Source organism: Lissotriton vulgaris, chromosome 3_1 (genome assembly GCF_964263255.1).
Source record: "Lissotriton vulgaris chromosome 3_1, aLisVul1.2, whole genome shotgun sequence".
Classification (NCBI taxonomy): domain Eukaryota; kingdom Metazoa; phylum Chordata; class Amphibia; order Caudata; family Salamandridae; genus Lissotriton; species Lissotriton vulgaris.
This window is the reverse complement of record NC_141689.1, coordinates 1,629,670,112-1,629,682,203: the sequence shown is the minus strand read 5'-3', so window position 1 is coordinate 1,629,682,203 and position 12,092 is coordinate 1,629,670,112.

Genomic DNA, 12,092 nt, shown 5'->3' with positions numbered 1-12,092 from the left:
CTTTAATATGACCCTTGCTGTGTATTGTTCTGATTCATGCGAGGCGGATATGCTTGTTGCAGAAGAACTTTAGTCTTTAAATCTTTCGTTTTTTTATCTGATTTCTCTTTTTCCTCTTTATCCCTGTTTTCATAATACTGTGCAGTTGCAAGTATTTGCGCAGTTGTAGAGACAGCCCACGCACTCTCGGAATCTTTTAATTTATTACAGAGCTCTGGTAGCAAACTGTGTACAAATTTATCGACAAACAGTCTCTGACCTCCTTCTGTGCTCATATCCTGACCACTGTGATCTACAAAAGTCTCTTCGAACCTCGTGAAAAAGTCGGAGACACTTTCGTCTTTCTTCTGCTTGCATGCGGACAACTTGTCCCAGTTAACGCGCAATGCTGGCATCAGAGTCTTCATTAAGTCAATTATCCTACCTGGAAGATTAGCAATTAGAGGTTCGGGTTTGGAACCACCTATTTGCTGACCATCTGCTGCAACGATAGCTGCCCAATCACCACCTAGAGCAACTGGATGATTCTCTTTACGAATTTTAGCCCAAATTGGTTGTGGAACTACATTCCCAAATAACATGTCAATGTCCGCTAGATTCATCACACAAGCCTCAACTGTTTGTGCTAACTCCTTATAGTATCCAGCAGGATTCTTACGCGGATCTGGCAAGGCCTGTTTCACTGCTAACACTTCGGCTCGCTTCCACGGAATGTGTATCCACACTCTCTGGAATTGCGCCGGAGCGGCAACAACACCGTTCGCCAAATCAGCTTGCACTGCTTCGCGCCAAATTGGAGGAACCTCTCTCATTGGGTATTGGCGATTCTGCTTCGTACTACTCTTCTCTAAGTCCCTCGGTGAACGAAGAGATGGATCATTCCTATAACTTAAAATCAGTTCCATCGCTTCTTTTATATTTTGACCTACTATCATACCTGCAGCAAACTCTTTCTGAACCTTAATTAAGTCTTCTAAATTTGATTCAGAGTCATCTTCTTCTAGTTCCTCACGTAAAAGAAAGCACATCTCGTCGAAGACATATCGTTGTGTTGGTTCATTCCATTGCATAAATGTATCTAATACATCTCTCGTACTATATCTTCTACTCTTCGAAATCCATCGGAGAGCCGTGGAATCTAATATTCCCCGTTCCTCAGTACTTGGGAGCTGACTACGTCTCTGTACAGAGTCAGAAGTAGGTGTCTTGATTAAAGATTTATAGAAAGGAGACAGAATGTTAGAGACAGAATCAGTGATTCTTCGACGAACAGAAAGCGGAGTCATAATACTAGCAGATGTAGAAAACACAGTAGCAGTTGGAACAGATAGTACAGGGACAGTAGAAGTATCAAGTAAGGTAGCTTGTGAAGAAGTAGGTGTAAGCAATATAGGTATAGGCAAAGAAGTCGGCAACCCAGGAAGAGGTGGTGCCGAAGGAACATTCACATTAACCACAGGGAGTACAGGAGCTTGATTCTGAGGGGCAGGAGCAGGAATACCAGGTTGTCCAGCAACCGGCAATTGAACATTCGGTACAGGCGGAGCCGTAGCACCTTGTGCATACGGTGGGGGTGACCGTAACAAGTAAGACAACAGAGGATCATTTTCGGGGTCCTCTACTATCTTAGTTGTACTCGATGGCAAGGCAGGATAGCACTTGTCGATCGCTAAATTACGTTCTCTAGTAGCCACCTCTATAGCCTTCTCAGACTCGTTGACTTGCAGCTGCTTAGCCGCTTGTTCTAAAGTTAACTTTTGCTCTTTCTGTTCTTTTTTCAACCTTTTAATTTCTCTCTGTTTAGATTCTTTTCGCCAGTAACGGAAAGAATCAAACATTGCCGGCCGGGCTTTTTTCTTAAACAATTTTACTTCTAAATTGACAAGAACTTCAGGTTCAAAACTACCATGTAGTGGCCAACTAAGGACACCATCTTTTTCAGTGTATCGGACCCATACCTCATTATACGAAATAGGACCCACACCATGCTTACAGTAAAGATCATATAGAGGAGTCCCAATCGGAGGAACCAGGCATGAGTCCTCCAACCGGGTAATCACTGTTGCAACCGAAACACGACAATATACAATTGTTCCGACTTACCATTTTGTAATCTGGAACACAGAACAAACAAACACAAACAGGGATGTGCACTTGAACCAAGAACTTAGGCCTACCAAAAGCGAACAAATGTATCGATACCCAAAACTAAACCAATAGATTATCGTAACCAGAACAACCAGTGATAATCTTACGAAACCAAACCAAACCAAGAACCAAAAAGGATTTTAACAACCCTTACGAAGTAACCAACTAGCAACCACTAAATACTTAACTGAGGCACTGAAGACGTCACCAAGGAGAAACCCGTCACGTTTCGCCGTACTAAGGACTGCACCTCGGGTCCAAGACAGGGCGACGGTCAAGGCAACGGACCACTGCAGCCGTCCTGAACGGGAACCCTCGTGGAAGAGAACGTCGGGCCACTTTTGCGATATGCCGGGATCGATGAAGTGGGGCGCCTCCCTCAGGAATCTTCACACGAAGCTTCTCGAACTCTTCAGGCTTTTGGACCGGTACCGAATGACGTCGCCCTACGTTGGGCGCCAATTGGAGTTCTGGACTTTTTGGTTCCGCCCAGAGGTGTCAGGGATAACACCCGAAGACCCCGGAGTTCCACCTGTCTCGGTGCACAAATAAACAGAAACACGGGCTTCTCGATGGTGGCGTCAAAGACCAAAGGTTTATTACTGCAGGGACACAGAAGTCACAGAAACTACACACGGGCAGAATCTAGGAGCCTGTTCGATTTGTACAAAAAGGGTTGCTCCTTATATACTAAAATTTGAGCTTGAGGCAAATTCTTTACATGTAATTCATTCCCAAACCTTTGTGTCCTAAACAATAAATATTTGGCGTTGCACAGGAATCGTCGACAATATCTGATGTCAAAACATTACGAAGAAGGGGTTCCCACTTTTCCATCATAATCTTATGTCAACTTTTCATTCAAGACCCGGACCGCCTCATCGTAAATTTCGTTACCTCCCCCTAATAAAGGCCCAGAAGGAAAGGAGCAGAGCCAGGTGCAGAAGATAGAAAAGCAGGATAAGAGATGTTTGTGGGTCGTAAATGGGCAAGGCTACCAGCTTCGGCCGCCTAATCATGATCAGGCCAACGAACACGAGAACCGGTATAGCAGGACTGGCCTCGGGCAGAGGAGGCAGCCTTTGTCGAGTCATGCAGCTACAGCATGTTCTGTTCTAAGGTGCATGTGTCACTGGAAAGGTGAATCGCCGGCTAAGCCTACGTGTCCTTAATCGAAATGAAGTAATCAGAGGTTATTGCGTATGTGAGGGCAAGAAACACAAAATGGCTGCCGTGATCTAAGATGGATGCCATGGGTAGATTAGAAATGTGTTTGTAACAGGAGTACTCTTGCTCGTAGCATAGCGAAAACACCAGGATATGCTAAATGGATCATTTGCGGTTCGTTGATACCAAAATTATGTGTTTACGACAATATTGAAAACACGGGTTCAAATCGTCACGGAACCTCACTATATTCCTTTCTTAAATAAAAACACTACTAGGACTTGAGCTGTTTCTTTACTTCTGATATTCTCCATTAATCCAGTCTATTTGTCTTGGGTCCTTTTAACCTTTTAACACTCAACAACCTCAGTAAATAAATCTTTGAAGATGCTAATGAAAATAGAGACAGCAGACAACTCATTGTTTATATGGGGGTATAATGTTTCAAAAAAAGGAGACTGGATTCCATGATTTCAGGATACTGCTGGGACCCCAACATAACAATTTCTTTTAATGTATTATTTCTTGTTAACAGCTTCTACCCTTAGTCACTCATAATTCGATGCATCTCCCTGTTGCTTGGATAAGATTATGCCCACGTTTTACTTTATGAATAACCTGGAAATTTACTGCATCCTCACAATCTTTCATTCTTGTTAATATGCAGTCCAATCTTGTGTTTCTACGTGCTTTACAAATTGTATTATGAGTTGGATTGTTTGAAGGGCACCGACCATTCAATGACCTTACCATGTTGCAAATACACAGCCTCCCTTTTTCCCAAAACAGGGTGCAGGAATTCTTAGGACCCAACCTTCGTTTAACACTTAACAAGGATATGGGAAACGTACCCACATATGAAGTATAGCTCTCCTAAAACATTCTTTTTTATAGTCAGATGACCTAACTCCTTTTCAAGAGTGCTCCAACTACACAAAGCCTACTCATAGTAACTGATCATTTATACATGGGCCAAACGTCTGAGTTTGTTTTCTTAAGTGAAGATGAACCATTAGCATAACTGAAAACGCAATTGGAATTGGTAGTTTTTTTCTGCTGCCTAAAGGAATCAAAATGGAATTTGAGTATTCCCGTTCTTTAACTCCAGACTGTTCCAGGTAAATGTTATGTACAAATCTGATATGGAATGAAGTAGAGGCACATGAGGAGGGTAAGTGCTCAAAACCCAGTAAACCCAACACAAAATCTTCATTAGTTAACTCACGCCTAATTATGTTGTCCCTCCATTGTGTCAGAAAACCTGACAAATTATTAATGCTGTCAGCACATAATACATTACAATTACTGAAGTACACTCTCTGATTTCAACCACTATACAGCTTTGTTAATCAATCGTGTGTTGTTGCACAAGTTTGCACAATAATTGATTAAACTCCCTCCAAATACCCTATGAGGCAGAAAGTGAAAGGCCAGGAATGCGCCATATTTAACATGACATGATGCATGTCTGTCTTTTCCTAGCGCTGGTGCACTTTTGGCTACCTGGCGGCAATGCACTCACCCTTGCGCCGTGGTTCAAGGGTGCCTGCTCTGTAGGCAGAATTGTTTTTGTTCAGAAATCTGCACCTTCCTGCACAAAAACAATCCTCAGAGGCATTTTCCTGTTTTTTAATTGTGCTGCAGAATTAGAAAGAGAAAACAATGAAGGGAAATATAGATATCTTTCCTTGTTGCATCTCCCTTGGTTAGATAGAGCATTTTGACACATTTCCAGGTTTACTAGTATTGATAAATCTGGGACTAAGTCCATGGGTGGATGCATGGGAACACCTTTGCTCAACCCACGGAATGCCTCCCTGGGGCAGAGTAGCGGAACTTAGCACATTGCGCTGCATTGCCTTACTCCAGATGTATCAAGCCATGCAGAACATGTGAGGTGGCCTTGTGTGGCTTGATAAATCTTACTTTAGTGTTGCGTGGCGTTAGGGCGAAGTAACACATTGATAAATAAGCCTATACATTCTGAACTTTTAAATACATTACTTGTTTAAATTGACCTAATTCAAAGCACCAAGACTGATATCTTAATTGTATGGATAAAGGACCTTTCAATTTTCGATTTTTGCGCTAATGCTGGTTCAAACGCAAAGTGCTGTGCTTAATGTGACTGAAATGTAAACCTAACAGTCTTTAGATAGGGCCAAATAAAAGGGCTGATTTAAAAGCAGAGAAACCGAGTGAGCTGGTCCTCTAAATTATTGTGTAGCTGCTCCGTCTTTCACCAGTTATAGTATTCTTGAGGAAATATCAAATGTCATCTATTTTCTTCAAAAGAAGAAGCAATTTCTTCGGCCTAGTTTTGTGCAGTTTTTTCATACCACTAATTTTATTAAGTGGGCATTCGAAATGTTTATTAAAGTAATCCATCACTTCGAAACCATAGAACACAGATCTGTATCTAAAGCCACTAACCCCGGTGCTAGAAGAACAACTGTAAGACCTCCAAGTCTATAATATAAACCTTATAAATTTGCCTCGCCTTCAGTATGTGGCTGTCTAGAATTTTGGGTATTAGTAATAGACTCTATAGGAGCTTATACGGTTGTCAGCCATGGAAATATCGCACTACCTCCACTTCAACAAAATGTCAGAGTTGCCTACACCATTCTGTGGGGAGGGATCTTTATTTATGCTGTCTAGACCCAGCAGGTGTAATTTCATTAAGCTAATTAGCAGTAGCACACATAGTCCAATGTGTACATTTTCTAATCCTACTTTTAAGATCTGATGAAGAAGAGGGATAGTTGTGGCTCTCCTTTTTTTTCTTCGTTGTAAAATCAATATATGAAATGAGTACTTATATACTAATAAAACTAGTACAGCAAAAGTTATTTTTAAAAAGCAGCACACATAATGACATTCATATAGCAAAACATAGGCCAAATCTTAACTGAATTGAATGGCAACCTTTAGATTTCAAAGTACATGCTAGGTTGGTATTCTTCCCTCGCTCCGTGGTGGTAGCATAGACCATAAATCTGAAATTACAAGGAAAGGCACAAGTGTGCAAAAACACCTCTGGCTCAGCTCAAAAAACTAAAATCTTCTGAAACCAGTTTGTCCTTTGGCATTTAAACAAATAAAGTATTTTGGTGACTCTTGAGGAAGAGTAGAATTTTGTTTTTTGAGTAAACTCAGACAATACTTCTGCCAGTGCTATTTGACTAAAATCCTTAACTCTTGCAAACGCAAGCCAGTGCAGTGATCAGAGTGAGGGGACAGACTAGCCTGATTCTAGTGGGCAGGGAGGAGACTACTCTTGGCGAGGGAAGAAACCAGGTGTGCATACTAAACAGCAGGATATAACACCTTCTTTAAAGCTTCATTGATGAAGGTGGAAATCGTTAAGAAGAATGCTGGCTGCTGTATTCCTTAGAGTCCCTCAAAAGACCAACTCAGGGTATTTGTTCCCCCTAATCTCTTCTTCCTCCTTGCCCCCTCCTCAGGATGGAAATATACCTTATCTCAGCATTGCTGTTAGTGTGTGGACTACAACTAACAGGTGGCTCTTTCCTTTATTACAACAAATAGTTTTCTACCTCCTCAGCTAGAAATTAGGAAGTAGAAATTCTCATAATCCCTGCGGCAAGTGAGCCTTGGAGCCAGCAGGGTTTTCTAAAAGAACCCTCACTCACCAACCTAGTTGGTGACAAACTTCATCATTGGGTTCCCACACTGGTCGCCAAATGCTTTTGGGGTGTGCTACAACACCTGTTTTTTTGGTGATTGTGACATTGTATGTGGGGGTGATCTGTGATTCTAACATTAGCTCAGGAACCCCTTCCACATATAGTGGTTTTAATAAAGGGGGTCCTGGTCAAACTTTAAAAACAGTGGTGGATCTTTCTGACATCAACCTATCTGAAAGACACTAAGGACCTTCTATGTTTACTACAAGATATGGAGTTCGACTCAGAGACCTGGGCTTGGATGTGGAGATCTTGTACTCTAGTCTCCCCAAAGATGATACACTATCAGAGATACAGGAAGCATTGGACCAAGGAGAATGGAACTTCATGACGCCAAAACACTTCATCATGGAATGTGCTCAGCTTGTCCTTAAAGGAAACGTTTTCGAATTTGAAAATTCCATCTAGACACCCTAGTATTTACTAGACAGTCACCCATGGCCACTGATGCAAGAACAACCATACAAAACCTATGGGGTCTACCAGAGGTTATGAGCCAGTACACCTGTGGTAACTACAGTGTATGCCACTAACAAAACCAACGAAAAACCCAGAATTTAAACCAGGAAAAACTTGGACACTACGCAAGCATACAAATTAATTATGTGCACATGTGGTCTCAGATACATAGGTATGAACACTAGGAAAATAAAGATTCGAACCAGTGAACATCAGAGCAATGTAAGGTGCAAGAGGAACAACACAAGAATGACGGATCATTTTTTGACCAAAGAACACACACCCAATTACATGACCTCGGACATTATAGAATAGATAGAGCAGAGATGGGGTAGTATGGAAAAGCATCTATTTGAGAAAGAACAATGATGGAACTATAGAATTTTCACTCATAAAACTGGATTAAACAATAATATTTCTTGGAATACCATATTATAATTCATACAATTTGCATCTTTAATGAACTTCATGGAACATGGTTACATTACTAGCTAGATTTTCTGCCTGCTATCCTGGCCTTGAAAAAAAACTGGAGCTCAGTTTCGATGACCAGAATCCTGACTCCCTCCGAGATTTTCAATTTTTAAAAAAAGCTTGCACCTTTTAGTGAATTGCAAATAACAACTTAAATACACTGGGATCAACATAAAGTAATCACAATTCCTGTTCCCCTCCCCTCTCTAATGATACTCATCAATGGTGCACACAAGAATTGAAATAATGTTGACAAAAAAAGTATAAAAACTTGAATACATTGAGCTCAACAAAATGAAAGCGCAATTCTCTTTTAGCTTATTAATAATAAATGCTGTACAACATGCAACATGCATATACAAACTACACGCCATTCCACATTAATAATGGAGCTGAGCAAAATGTGCAAAGAAACTTAAGTCAAGCCTGTTGCTCAATAACAGTTACTGGCGAAATGCACTTTATTTAGATGGCTTGACTACTAGGTTTCAATAAGCATGTCAGCGCAAAAAAAGCCTCATAGTTAACTGGAGTAATGGGTTCATCTGGTTCGAGCCCCCCCTAGCTAAGTTCATGCGGAACTGTGTTACCAAGGTTACCACTGTGAACATTTTTTGATGGGAGGTTGGGCATTTACAGCAGCAACACACTAGCAGCAAATTGATTGGAATGGAGATGAGGAGCATACGCCACTCATATCTCCATAGATACTTGCAGGACGTGTGCACGGTGAACCCGCGTTCGAGTCACGTCTGAGGCCAGCTTCGAGAGAGAACCACAAGGACGAACACAATTGTGCCACTTAATACGGAACGAGTAGGCATATGACAAACTAACCACATTACTCCACTGCACCACCAATAAAAATCCACCACAACATCCTGCCTGGAAGTGGGATAATCCGACAAGACGGTACTTAAACTCTGAATACTCTGAACCACGCAAGATGTGGGGCTCACAAGGAGGATCAGTAGATGTATCAGACACATTGAATAAGTAAGTGGATAGTAAGTGGATAGACTCTAGAGTGGGTGCCTCTCTTCTAGTAACAGGAATATTGATTTCACTTGAATTCGCTAATTAAAGTTTACCGAGTGTGACAACAGGGCCCGACACCTCGGAGAATCCCATGTTGAGATCAACCATCTCATTTTGAGTCAGTACTTTGGCTTTTTCACGTTTGCATGCATCTGAGTCACACATGCATGTTCCTGTGCAGAGTGCAGTTGGCCGTGAAGTGAATAAATGTGTGACCACAACAGCTAGAGGCACCCTTCTTTTATCTTTTATATGTATGTTGTGATTTTTATATATATATGTCGTATGACAAACTTGTCTATGAGCACAGATACTATTGTCAAAATTATACCTCATCTTCTGGAATTTTAGACTAAACATTCTGAAGTGGAGATAATGTCAGGGATGATTTGAAGGGATAAAAGAAATAGCAGCATGGGGGCCACAAACAATAGCTGTTGGCCACAGAAAGTGTTGGGAACATTATAATATATAATATTGACATGGATGCAATGTCATAAAACACAAATACTAATTGAAAATGTTTGTGGAGGGTAAGTTATGGTTTCTTTTGCTCATAAAAGTGAACATATTTTTAAACAAATCTCAATAAACAGTTCTCTTTCTAGAACTCTGTACCACTGGGCTCTGAAATCTGCCTTTATCTACTTGCTGGGAAGACATCTGGAGCAGGCGGCTTGTTGGTTGGCCCCCCTCCTGAGATTGCGGTGCTACCACAACTGTAACCTATGATCCTGGCCTATTCTCAAGAGGCTGGACATCAGGCTGCACAGGCCGGGATTGAGCGGGCCCTCCTTGGGGCTGGGGGTGGATCAGGGGCAGTACAGACCCCTCCTTGTCTCCTCCTCCTGAACAGATACAAGCCCTGCCCATGGAACAGTGGAGCAGGAATGGGAGGAGCAGGATGCCATGTTAGGGCCTCAAGACACCACACAACTGGGACAGAGTACAGGGGCAGATGGCAGTGGATCTAGGACAGCTTGGACCATGGGTGCCTCATCGGAGGATTACCCGTGAGCACTGCAAAGGTGCAGACTGCCTTCTGCTGGATACCGGGGGGTGCCCAGCATGTGAGCACGATGGGCCTGGGGACCCTGCTCCTTCATCTTTTCCCCCTGAGAAAACATGAGGTGGGCAGCAGGAGTTTACAGTCCGCAGCGGCCCACCCTTGTGTATCGGGCAGAAGTGGATCAGGCCCTGCCTGGTGTTAGGCTGGGCCTGCCCACGCAGAAACTGTTACAGACACAGGGTACACCTTCTAGATATAATCTTAAAGCCAAAGGGGGCAGAGCTTTCTCAGTCCTCCTTCCACAGAGCTGGAATGATCTACCGGAGTACCTGCGAAAGAAATTGGAGCTGCTCTCCTTTAGAAAGTTGTTAAAGACCCACCTGTTTAGAGAGACATAAGCATTGGCGTAGTGGCGTCCCGTGGCCTCCTGACCCGGTAACGCTAGTGACCCGTTCTTTTTCTGGAGAGACCTGTGGTAATTTGCACTATATAAAAATAAAATAACATAACATAACATAACAGGGGCCTGGCGGGGGCCAGCCCAGCACTGTAGCAAGCACTAAGTGGCCGACAAGGGGTGGCCCTCCGGGTCCAAGGAGGGGTCGACGGCAGGCATTTCCCCCTTTTTCTGCCCCACAATGCAGGACATAACCGTGGCCTGACTTGCACATTCTGAGGACCATACCAGCACATCTAGCATCCAACACCTGGCACTGACTTAACTGGGAGAGGCGCACTCACTCTACCAGAGGGCTGCACTCTCGCTGAGGGATAGTGGCATCATTGCCCATGGCGGGAGGTTGGTGGGCCCTCATCCATGTTGTACACCACTGATCAATGAGACCAGGTGTTAGACTTGGCATCTTTGGCGTGGTTTTCCCCTATCTTTTTGCCTCTACCTCCTGTATTTTTGATGCTGTGCTGGATTCCGTTTTGCTCGTTTAGATGCTTTGGACACTCTGCCACTGCTGATCAGTGCCAGAGTGTAAGTGCTCCCTATGTAAATTGTTATCATGATTGGATATACATGATTGGCATATTTGTATCACCACGAAGTCCCTAGTAAAGTGCACTGGGTGTTCCAGGGCTGGTGATGACAAATGCTACTAGTGGGCCTGCATCACTGATTGTGCCACTCACATAAGTAGCCCTAAAATGGTGTCTCGGGCCTGCCACTGCAGTGCCTGTGTGCAGTCTAGCGACTGCTGTGTCCTCCTGGTCAGTGTCCCCACTGACCAGGCCTAACCTTTCCCTTTTTCTGCACATTAGTCACCCCTATGGAAGGCCCAAGGTACCCCCCTAGGCAGGGTGCAGTGTATGTAAAAGGTAGAGCATGTACTAGTGCAGGCGACATGCTCTGGTAGTGAATTACAGCCATTTTCGTTTTTCACTATTGTAAGGCTATCTTGCAACATAGATTAACATGGGGGATGCTGGCTACAGTGGCTTCCAGCATTTCTTCCCATAGGAACAAGGTAGGACATAAGTATCTAGTATCCCTGAACTCAGAATTTAATAACATCTTTTAGGAAAGGTTGTTTTTAAATCCTGTGTTTGAGAATAGCACTTTTAGAACGTTGCTATTCTCTTGTCTGACCCTTCTGTGTGCCTTGGCCTGTTTGTGTATTGACTGTCTAGTTTGAGAGTGACAGGGGCTGGGGATTCCCCGGGAGGCTGGCTGAGTCAGCCCTAGGCTGAATGACGGTATTTGCAACCTGAGTGGTGGGAGGAGTTAGCACCTGGGCCTGAATAGGGCTGTGCCTGCCTGCCACAATGCTGGCTCCACCTCCTGCTGGGCGTCTGACGACCATGCCCCTCACTCTGAAAGGAAAGGAGAAGCCAGGAAAACAAAGTACTCAAGAAACACCCAGAACTGGTTCAGACCGGGCTAAGGGCCCACATGCACAAAGAGAACAAAGACTTTAAGGGGTATAAGTACAGGACCCTGACAACAGAAAGGTAGATCATCCTGGAATCAAGAAGGAACCTCTGCCAAGGAGAAAGCTGAATCTGAAGAAGGAAGACTGTCCTGCTGTTGCACTGCTGGGCTGACCTGTCGCTTTGCTGCAAAGGAGAGGGGTTGAGCT